Here is a 12,037-nt window from a genome sequence, read left to right as displayed (position 1 = left end):
GTCCCATGGGACACCCCTGTCCACTACAGAACAGGGAGGCCTGGGTGAGGGAGATTCCTTACCCTCCATCAAAGCTGACCTCATGAAGGAACACCTTGAGAGGCTGGATACCTTTAAGACAGCCAGCCCTGACAGTTTACACCCGAGGGTACTCAAGGAGCTGGCAAGCATCATAGCTCAGACTTGGCATGGATCTTTGAGAACTCCTGGTGCTCTAGCAAAGTGCCCACGGACTGGAAGGAGGCCAATGTGGTGCCTATCTTGAAGAACAGGAGGAAAGTGGATCCGGAAAACTACCGGCCCATCAGCCTGACCTCTATCCCGGGGAAGGTCTTGGAAAAGATTATCAAAGAGGCTATCCTTACCAGACTGACTGATGGCAACATCTTGAGGGATAGCCAGCATGGGTTTGTTGTGGGTAGGTCTTGCTTGACCAATCTCATTTCCTTTTATGACGAGGTGACCTATCACCTGGACAAGGGGGAAGATATTGATATCGTATATCTTGACTTTAAAAAAGCCTTCGATCTGGTATCCCATGATCACCTCTTGGCAAAACTGGCTAACAGTGGCCTCAGCCTCACCATGATCCACTGGTTGGGGAACTGACTCTGTGATAGGACCCAGAGGGTGGTGGTTGACAGAAGTCAGTCATTGTGGTGCCCTGTGACCAGTGGCGTACCTCAAAGCTCTGTCCAAGGGCAAATACTATTTAACATTTTCATTAATGGTGTCAAAAGTGGACTAGCCAAGTTCGCCGACAACACCAAACTCTGGGGTAAAGCATCCACACCTGAGGACAGGAGGGTGATTCAGGCTGACCTGAACAGGCTCAGGAAATGGGCAGATGAGAACCTGATGGTGTTTAACACTGAAAAATGCAAGGTTTTCCACCTTGGGAGGAAAAACCTGCAGCATGCTTATAGGCTCGGCAGTGCAATGCTGGCTAGCACTTCAGACAAAAGGGACTTGGGGGCCATGATTGACCACAAGATGAACATGAGCCTTCAATGTGATGCTGCAGATAGTAAAGCAAGCAAAACACTGGCTTGCAGCCACAGATGCTTCTCAAGCAAATCCCAGGACTCATTCTCCAGTTGTACTCGGCCTTGGTGAGACTGCAGCTGGAGTACCGCATCCAGTTTTGGGCTCCACCATTCAAAAAGTATGTGGAGAAGCTTGAGAGAGTGCAGAGGAGAGCCATGCAAATGATCAGAGGTCAGGAAAACAGACCTTATGATGAGAGGCTGAGAGCCATGAGACTCTTTAGCATGGAAAAGCGCAGGCTCAGGGGTGATCTGGTGGCCACTTACAAGTTTATCGAGGTGCTCACCAGGATCTGGGGGAACCAGAGAGCCCCAAGGGATGACAAGGTTGAACGGTCACAAACTCCTTCATGATCATTTCAGGCTGGACATAAGGAAGAACTTCTTTACTGTCTGAGCCCCCAGGCTTCGGAATAGACTGACTCTGGAGGTGGTTCAAGCACCTACTTTGAATGCCTTCAATAGGCATTTGGATGTTTATCTTGCTGGGATCCTATGGTCCCTGCTGACTTCCTGCCCCAGGGGCGGGGGGCTGGACTCGATGATCCTCCAGGATCCCTTCCAACCCTAGTGTCTATGAAATCTATGAAGTGTCAATTATCTGACCAATCCCTACCAAAAGTATGACACTGAATTAGTATGTCAGTAGTAGGTGCCCAAGATGGCAAATTGGCATACTACATAAAGTGAAAACTTACCAAGATGTTTGAAATTAGATGCAATGTTTATTGGCAGGTCCAGTCTGTGCTAGGGAAAATGGAAAATACTGGACAAAGCTGAATATCTGAAGCTGAATGTTTCCATCCTTTGCCAAGTGTGTTGATATAGAAAATGCCTGAAATCCAAATGTTTAAAGGACAATAAGGAGCTAAGCGAAAAGGATCAGATTTACCTTAAGGACTAGCAAAAGTCACGGCAGGGGTGGTCCCTTAGCCTACAGAAGCTTATGCCTCTCTAAACCAGTTAGTCTCTAACCTTATGTAAAGACATTAACATTTAGATCAACCTAAATAGGGTTAGGTTGATCTTATCACTGATCTGTGCAGATGTTTGAGAAGGTTAGATTGGGCAAAAAATGGCTGGCCTGAGCTAAATTAGTTCATCTGAGAAGGTGAACTAAGACAGGGAATGCATTAGCCTGATCTACTGAATATCTGTGTATATTCGGAGCACAGCCCTGGGGCTGAGAAAGTCCAGCTGCTCACTCAAGCCCTGGGGATGAACTTCTTCCTACTCCCTTGACCCTGACTTGGCTATTTTCATCCTGCTGACTCTTCCACCCCAAAGTGAACAACTCCCCTATAGACCCACCATCCTCTTTCCTCCCCACAGACCCACCAGCTCCCTCCCAGACCTGCCAACTAAGGCTGTGTGGAGCTTTGGTCACTGATTCAATTCGGCAGAGGTTTAGCCCGATTTGGTAGCTGAATCTCTGAATCTAAATCTAATCAGGAGACCCTTTAATCTTTTCAAATTGAATCAGAACCCTCTGAATCGTTTCGGAGAGGTTCAATGACTTGGACATAGACACAGCTTTAAATGTTTTTTCTACATACCTCAGGGTACCAGGCGGAGACCTGTTTTCACCCTACTCACCCAGATTTCGGTACTGGTTCACAAAACTATCTTTATTAGTGCATAAGCATGTGCTTGAGTGCTGTACTGAGTATAAACAGATTTCACTGAAGAACATGCGTATTTTTCTTTCCCAAGTCAGGGCCCCAAATCCAAAATAACTGCAATAAACTTACACTGATGAGAGATAAAAATCTACTTGCTCCATGTAAACATTTAGCATTGCTTGTATATTTTTTATGTTTACTTGTCTCACTCCATTGGGTGCATGGTGCTGTGTACAGAAAAACAAGACGGATCCTGTGCACAAAAGCTTCTACTCTTTTACTTCTTACCATCCCATTCTGTTATTATTTCCTTTCTCTCTTTCTCACCACTCTTCTGCTTTTCTTACATCACTTCTATGCTTTTCTTCTACTTTTATCTGGCATTCCAGGACCTATTTTCCTTCCCCTTGCCGCCTTTGAAATTATTGCTCTTCAGGAAGCACTACTTTCTAGTGGGTGGAGTTCTGTAAGCATTAGAAAGGAGGGACAGTCTGGCACCTACTCAAATGCACATTTAAACAATGGGCCTGCCAAAGCCAGAAAATTACAGAGCACTGAGAAAATTGTTGAGCAGTGTGCAAATTGTGGAATCCACAATTTCATTGCACTTGCAATTTTCTGATGGCAACGCTTATTATTGCCAGCCTTGGAGTAAGGGAATGGTTTAAGAATGAGAGCTAAACCTGAGACCACCAGTTCTGTTAAACATCATGTTTCATAAAGAAAAGCTGTATTCAAATCTCCTTAGCATTAGTGTTCAAAAACTTAACTCCCTCTGAAAGAAAGCTCACAGACACAGCACCCAAACCAGGATCAGCAAAACCAGGAGCCCTCCTCAGATCTGTGTGTGCAGCACAGCATTTGGTGGAAAGATACATACCAATTTGGGACTGTAACAAAGAGTTAATTGCTTCACTGCTGTTAGGGTTATTGTTGCTTTGCTCCATATAGCACATAAGCAAGCCAGCGGTGTAACCCTTATTGTAGGCAATTCTTAATTTCAAACAGGGTATCAGAATGAGAAAAACAAAAACAAAAAAGAAAGAATGAAGGAAAGAAAGAAAAGAGGATGATTCCATGGCCTATTTGAATAGCATCTTTAAAAAAATATTTTTTCCTGTGCAAAGTTGTTACTGCATTTTCATTAAAAGAAGAGGAAAAGCACTTGCAGTTGTCCAATGCCTGGCACTCATGACATGTGGAGTCTGCATAAACAAATCACTTACAGAACTAAAAACCAAACTGTCACTACTCACCACTCCTTAAGTTTGGTGAAATATCCAATCAGTCTCAGTGGGGTTTTTTCAAGAGGAAGAATTAAAAGGAAAAAAAACCACCACACATACACATGCACACACACAGCACATTCCCATAATGAGGGGTCTAAAAATGCCCCACTCATTGATGCAAAATTACAGTTATTGTTTATCCTCCTTCTACTTCACACAGCTTTATACAATACACACCGCAAAAAATACAAGCAAACAACCGACACATTAGTTAAGAGACCTTCCATTTTACTTTGGCAGTTCACGATAATGGAATTTAATTGTGGAAAAAGCTGAATAATTTTAGCTGAATGTCATTTGGTTCATTCAAACTGGGAATCAGGGACATTTTTAACAAAGGTTTTCAAACTTCTTTTGAAATCAGGAAGCTGCTGTGCACAGATAAGGGGAGAGGTTTGAGGATTCTCTATCAGAAATTTCAAGGTTTTTTCCATCTGCTTTTTCACATTAACTGGTAATTATCCAGAAAGGCACATAATAGTGCAGAAATGACAGAAGCTGACAAAGGTTTTCCTAAGATATGTAAATTGTCAGTGATAGGCAAGGTGCAACAGAAAGGCTTTCTACAGCACAATTATTTATGCCAGTTTCATTTGCTTTTAGGTAGCAATGATGGCATGCTACACGGCAGCTTCTTATCATATGCACTGCACATTAGCTTCAGTACCAGGCACTAAGAAAATATGGTAAAAAATGTAGCTTTAAGGTTGGTGGTCTTCTGACTCGGTATTTTATGTATGTAGGAGAAGTCTTGTTTATTTTTAAGAACCCTCTCCTTCATTTCTCCTCCTAAATAAATAAAAAATAACCCCTTTAATATAGAAAATAATGTCTTATATGTTTTTTATATATGTGATATATATAGTCTACATTTCTGATAGCTCTATTATTTTAGGTATGGTGAATTTAAAGAGGCATTCAGCAGTCTGTAGATTAAATTAGCTAGCCATTTTAACTGACTGTATATTTTCTGCAAATAGGTGGGTCCATTAGAGATGTTGGGATCAACTGGTCCAGGTGAAGAGCAAGACCATCACTGTAAAATTCTCCTCTGCTCTTCTGTATCCTGTTTTTCAAAAGCCCATGATGGAACATTTGGTATGTACTGCTATTCTATTTGATTTTAAAAATTAATACTTTTCTGATAACTTTTATACATGTTTACAAGCAACATGCTCCAAAAATAAATCTCACTGGTTTCAGGTTCTCTTCTTTATATGGGTAAAAGAATGCAGCCCTTCATATGTCAGCTAACAATACACTGTAGAGCTACTAGATCGTGATGACATAAAGGTGAGCTATAAGTTTTGAACTGTACTTTCTACATGGGCTATGTAAGGTTTTGTCTGAACTGCATCATGTAAAAGTAGAGGTGGATAGAATGAAACCTGGACAAGAACCCCCTTCCAGAATGAGATATTGAAGTTGATAAGCTCTTTTGGAAGGTTATTTTTTATTTAAGTAAATACAGCAGAAAGGGAAGGCTGGTGGAAGAGTTTGGCATCCTTTCCCCAGTGGCTGATCAGTACTACCTTATCATGGTAGAAAACATGTGTAATTCACCTTGCCTGTTAAGTGATGTGTTGTGCATGTGGGGAAATTCCTTCCTGACCCCTGCAGGGATCAGTTCATACCCAGAAGCATCGAGTTTAATTAACCTTTTCTGAGTGTGCAACTTCAGATGTTAAATATAATATGTTACAATATCTGACAGATGAGCAGCTGCTGTATATCAATCTAAGAATATTGATTTATCATAATGTGAATATTTTACGTGATGTGGTCAGTGAGATTAAGTTACTGTCTAGCTATGGTAGGTTATTACAAATGCCTTCATGATTGTATTCATCTAATTTATCAAGGGACTGTGAGATAAGCATTTCAGGCACAAACATAAAAGGCAAGGAGGGCAGCTATTAGCTTTAAAGAACATGTCTTCTCTCTCGGGCCTTGTTTTTCCATACCAGGAGCCCAGAGAGCAAAAGAATAGTAAATATTATAAAAGTCTTTTGAGGGGAACAAAGGAGGCCTGTTGCCAGAACTCATCAAAAGAAATAGGCTAAAACACAGAGAGAGGTACTGTGGAAGAGTCTATAGGCAGTTAATCTACTGGGAACTCCATGCAGAACATAATTAAAGATCTGGTAAACTATGGATGTAGTCTGTTTATTGTTTTCAAGGTATGTTTTCTCTTAAATGCTTTTGTTTAAAAGAAATAATATTTTGGGTTAAGGTGGCTAAATGATCAAATTCTTTCCACTGATATTGTCCCAGAAGGAACAGAATGGCAGGAGCGCTTTACTACCTTCCTAGTGAGAAAGATTTTCCTAATACAGTAAAAGCTCTGTTATCTGGCATCCCCCGAAAATGGGGGATGCCAGATAACAAAATATGCCAGTTAATTGAGTGGCCCCAGCTGCCACTTCTCCAGCCACGTCCAGGGCGTCTTCCCGCAGCATCGCCATCCCTTCTGCCACATCGCTGCCCATCCTGCGGGAGACAGGCCCTACACAGCCCCACACAGCCTGTTATGCCCCCAAGTTGTGGGGGCTTGGCAGCACAGGCTGCTTTGCCCCCAGCCATGGGGACTCAGAGAAATGGGAAGTGCCATGGTGGGCACTTCCAGTCTCACTTTATCTTACAAGCCAGCATGCCAGATAGCAGAGCATGCTGGCTTGTAAGATGCTGGGTAGCTCAGCTTTTACTGTATATAACTTAAACTTCCCCTGCTGCAACTTTAGACCATTGCTCCTTGTTCTGTCATCTGCCACCACTGAGAAAAGTGAGAACAACAGAGAGACTATGTTTGTTTCTCTCTATATAGCATTTTATGGAGCTGTATGTGGAGAATGCAATATAAAAATATAATTAGTCACCTATGCCACTGGAAAGTAATCAAAGAATTTCAAATGCGCTGACCCAAGTCCTGATGTGGATTGGTTCATAGCCCATTAAAAGGTCCTGGCCCATTTGTCCTCTTCCTGAGCCATCTCTACTACCTCAGAAATCTCACCTTCACCCCTTGCAGTCATGGGCAGGAAGGGTCCAGGCTATGCATATTCTAATTTTAGTGGCGACTCATGCTGTCTGTACAGAGCCTGTAGATGACAGGCTGAGATCAAAATGTGTGATTGTATATGCAAACAGATATATACTGAGCTAAGAAAGTTGTATACTGAGCTAAGAAAGTTGCCTGTTAAGTAATGGCTGCAAGGAGTTGCACAAACCTGTCGGGGGTTGGAGCAGGGGGGTTGTTTGGGGGGGGTTTGCTAAAAAAAGTACATCAGAGTATAAGCATCTAGCAAAATATTAGAATGGAATCTACCAGATCTTGCAGTCTGCTAGAAAAGTACAGAGTACTTGTCCTGCAAGTGTTCACAACTGAATATACAGACTTCAGAGAGGCTGGTTTTACACACTCCTGCAATCCAGCTCTTTCAATAGTGATCTGGAGGTACCAGCCCTAGGCTAAGAGAACACTTCATTTTTCTGTATCCATTTGGTCCTCAAACTGCTAGAAAAGGTTCCAATGAGAAGCAATTATGATGGCTGTGTAAAGTGATTTACACATGCAAGAAGTAGATGATCACTAACAAATGATAAAAAAAAAAAACCCTAACAGCCAGGTGAAGATTACAAATGTTGGTTTCTTTTGACTTGGTCTGGTTTCAGACTGTTCCCTTACAGTCAAAATTAGAATTGTGGAAATATTGAACAAGTGAAATGTACCTGACATATTAATGGAAACAGTATGAAGAACAAATAACAGGGCAGTGCCTGAAAGAACCCCTAAATTCTTTACCTCTAATGCTGGGGGGGAGGGAAGGGGAGCATTTCAGGAAAGTTTAATGTGAAACTTCCAACTAATTTTCTTTTAATAACCATGTGGTATTTATTTAACTTCTTATATCCGCCTGCATTTAAATAAATGTGTAGTTTGGCATGTTCTTGAGCTATAAACTAAAATGTTACCTAATATCCTCAAAATGGTCAACAAGGGCACCTAGACACATGTGCCTTGTTCTGCAAACTGAATAAACCTGTTGGTCATGGACTTTTTCGGTAAAAACTGCCAACCAGAAGATTTCATTGGAACTGTCAAAGAAATCCATCATCGCTTTCCTTGCTTAGCTAAGGCACAGAGGCATCCAATACTCTGTAGCCGTTGGAAAGTCTCTAAAACAACATATTAGAGTTGTTAGGAGTCTTAAGGTAGAATTTCAAGACCAGATTCTCAGCAGGTGCCAAATGGCGAAGCTTCATGGAAGTCCATGGAGCTACATTGGTTTATACTGTCTCAGGATCTCGATCTGCCTATATTGTTCTTTAGCTAGACTCCAGAAGTAACAACAGGTTCTGCATAATTAACCTCTTTTCCATAAAATTCAAAGACTAGACATTATGGTTTTGGTAAATAAATAGAAGTTGATTTAAAATATCATAATCATTCTAGAGCCCTTTTAAGGCAGTTACTTGGGAGGTCAGGTCAGAGGTAGAGTTCTTGAGCCAGACTCTCTCTCATATTCAGTATTAATCCTGGGTCTTTAAGTTCCCAGCTACTGCTTCTTGGCTGGCTACCCTGGCTATATTTAAACATCTTGTACAATTACTGCTTCCACTGATGGCAATCAGTCTGCTGCAGTCCATTGTCAGTGTATCAATCAAAAAGAGAAAAAGTGCTTTAGTCAAAAGTCCTGTTAAAACTTGATTGCTTAAATTGAAAAAAAAAAACCAAATCTTAATTTGTCTCTATGAAAAAATTTAAATGTGTCTATGTAACTCACCATGAAAAAATTTCAGAGAATAAAATAATAGGTATAAAATCAGGATATTTGCTCTTCTCTAGCACCTTCCATTCAAGAAGATCAAGATACTTTATGACCAGCAAAATCTATCTCACCCCAACCCAGTGAGGTAGGGAAGTGTGTAGTTCCATTTTACAGATGAAAACTGATAATGAGTCAGTAACAGCTCATGTTTCTCAATTCTCATTTTGTTCTTTAGGTCCTTTTCTAAGTGCAGTATTCAGGAAAACAAAGTGGAACTGAACCTCATAACTCATAGATTTACCTTTTTCTTCTCTCTCTGCCCCTTCCACTGTAAGGTGTCCAAGGCTAGGGACAGAAATTACATGTAAGTTGGTATAAGTGCTTGGAAATTGGTTCAAATCTGTAACACAACGGAAGTACAGTCCAGATAAACCACTTTCAAAATGGCCAAAACTCATTTAAGATACACCTGGATGGATGTATTATTAGACTTAACTGATTTAGGTTAAATCAATTTATTGAACTTCTGTCCCAGATCCCCTCCAGATGCAAGTTAACTAATTGTCTCACAGCATCCCAGGTTTGCACCTCCCCTGCCAGCCCTGCCTTGTAAGGTGGGTGGACTAGCCTTGGTCCAAGCTGCTTCAGGGAGGCATGCTCTAGCACCCCCCAGCATCTGGCCTGGGCCGCTGCAGGAATGTGGCTACATTTCTGGAATCAAACATGAAAGTCTGTTCACTTATTTATTAGTTCAATCTCCTTATCTTAGACTTACCTACAAAGATTGAACTGATTTAGCCTTGGACTTTTTGACTGTCTGTTCTTAACCCTAGTTGCTACTTATATTCAGCTGAAAAAGAACTCACTGAGCTCCAATCAAAACATCAGCAAATGGCCTATTTTGAGGCCAGTATTTTGACACAAAGTGGAATGTTTTGTGGGGTTGAGGTAAACTCACCAGATGTAAGTGTTCAGTATTACCCTGCAAAGTAACTTAAATTCAGAGCAGCCTAAAGTTTCTCCCTCCCTTGGCAACCACTCTGTGGTTGAAGTTTCCTCAATGTGGAAATCATTGCAAGTCTGACCATTGATTTAAATGTAGTTTGGATTAGAAACATACAGGGTGCACCTACACGAGACGCTACTGCACAGTAGTGTTGATGGGCACTAACCGTGACTCACTGATACTGCACAGTAGCATCTGAAAAAAATTGTGCAGAGATGTTACCACACAGTAACACCAGTACTAAATGACTTCACAGTAACAACTGCGCAGTCCGCTGCTCATGTAGACATGGCCACAGTGTATGTCATTAGATATTGTTGTAGGACCTATGCTATGTTTAGTCCAAGGAATACCTTGACCTGATGTAATGTCAAAAAAAGCAGTTTTCTATTAGGGGTTTTTTCTTGTTTATATATAATCTGCTTCTTCTGTATAAAATTTAAATCACAACAGTGCTAATTAAAGAAAATATTTTCCAAGAGTATTATAGGTATGTCATCCAGCACTTAAGTAAAGCAGCAGCCACATTTTACATGAAATGGAATAAATTTCAAATTTGCAGTGAAATGCAAAAATGTGCACATTTTTTATTTTTATTTATGTTTTTGTTGTTGCAAATATTTCACTCCCTCTGCAGTCAGTGTTATGCAATTGCAAAAACACCAGCAGAATTTCTGATGCATCTTGGTTTCTGATGTAAAAAAAAGAGACTGCTGGAACAACAGAATTTTATACTGTTCTCTGGAAGCTATTCCATTCCAGAAAAGCACGAGCATCAGAAACCTATCTAAAAAGACTAAAGCATTAAAGAATAATATTTTATAGAAGCAGGTTTCAGGGAGTGGCTGTTTTCTAAACTTTGACCTTGCAATATCCTGCAACAGATCTTCATGTCGTCATGAACATTCTGGCTTTTGTTGCTGCTGCACCATTCAATCAGTCCCAGTGAAACATCGCAGCTGACATATTGTCACGTAATGGACCCTACCATTTTACTGGGATGAAAACAGTGAATCAGCTCTGAGAGATTTTCAGCATAATTGTGGGAGGCTTGATTTGATGACTTTTTTATTTTAGAAAGAAAACATACAGAGATAGTAAACCAATCTTTTATAATTCAGAAGGCAAACTGTAAGCAGCTTAAAATATCAAGCCCCTAAAAGTTTAAAGCCTAAATACTGAATGTCAAATGACCAGGACACATAGGTGTTACAGGTTTTGATGAAAACTTGGCAGGAAAAACATTATAGAGGTTATTTTACACACACATATCATATATATATATATATATATATATATATATATATATATATAAAGTCACAAGAGGTATTACTGCACTGGTGTTTCCTCTGCTATAAACCCTGGACTATTCTTGAATACACACAAATGCAGTCGGAACATCAAATGGCAGATCACATAAAAATGACATTCCTTTGCAGACTAGCTTATGTATAGTTTAGCATCTAATCAGCCCTGGATTGCTTCTTACCTGCAGCATGGTAAATGACGTCAAAGACAAGTCTGTATCTCTTCTGTTCTGTGCAGTCAAACAGGTTGTCAGTGAAGGAAAAGGAGTAAGAATTTTCAATTACACGGCCTCTTTAGATCTGACACAATAATATATCAAGCATTTTCTTTGACTGCTTAGGAAATAAATGTGCAGAATTTTTGTTGACACAATTGGCAGCTGTGTACCTTAAACACTCATTTCTACCAAAATGTCTATTTTGTCTCCTAACTGGATGGGTTTTGTCTGAGTTTGCTTAGTGCTCTCAGTAGCTGTTTATGCAAGACGTGCCTCTGTCTACTTTATTTTTGATACATTTTAAATGTATTTTTCCATAACCTTTCTTTTTAGCTTGCATGCTTTTCCTGTAGTCACATGATTGTATAAGATCACTGATTCTGAAATCTATGTTTATTTTAATTATGCTACATATATCACATAAGGAGAAGTAATGAAACAGCAAAGCCCAAATGTTCTAACACATAAAATTAATAAAGGAAAGTGAGAGATCACAAATAAGCTATGAAATTGCAGTAACTCACCAAATAGCAGGCTGACCGTGTTCATACTCCAATCAAAGGGAGCTTTGCTTTCACTAGGATAAAGTAAGGATAATATTTAATATGTAAATAAAATTTACATTCATAAATCTCAAAGTGTTTTATAAATGTGGGTAAATAGTTCCATTTTGTAGATGTGGAAAGTTAGCCACAGAGTTAAGTGACTTATACCAGATCATTAGTAAATTAATGACAGGGTCAGGTGTGGAAACCAGGTCTCCTGACTGAGCTTGGTGAC

The 12,037-nt window shown here is 40.2% G+C and overlaps 1 long non-coding RNA gene across 1 annotated transcript in view; it reads right to left on the bottom strand.

Moving 5' to 3' along the window:
- Positions 1 to 12,037, bottom strand: part of LOC149858235 (uncharacterized) — a 40,879-nt gene that overhangs the window by 16,333 nt on the left and 12,509 nt on the right. Inside the window, exons 2-3 of the long non-coding RNA XR_016443720.1 lie at positions 11,782 to 11,834; positions 11,222 to 11,269 (exon numbers count right to left, since the gene is read on the bottom strand). This is a non-coding gene — a long non-coding RNA (uncharacterized LOC149858235). The remainder of the gene's footprint in view (positions 1 to 11,221; positions 11,270 to 11,781; positions 11,835 to 12,037) is intronic.

Source organism: Crocodylus siamensis, chromosome 8 (genome assembly GCF_052110815.1).
Source record: "Crocodylus siamensis isolate JL-2025a chromosome 8, ASM5211081v1, whole genome shotgun sequence".
In the NCBI taxonomy this organism is placed as follows: domain Eukaryota; kingdom Metazoa; phylum Chordata; order Crocodylia; family Crocodylidae; genus Crocodylus; species Crocodylus siamensis.
This window is presented reverse-complemented; position numbering and strand designations above follow the sequence as displayed.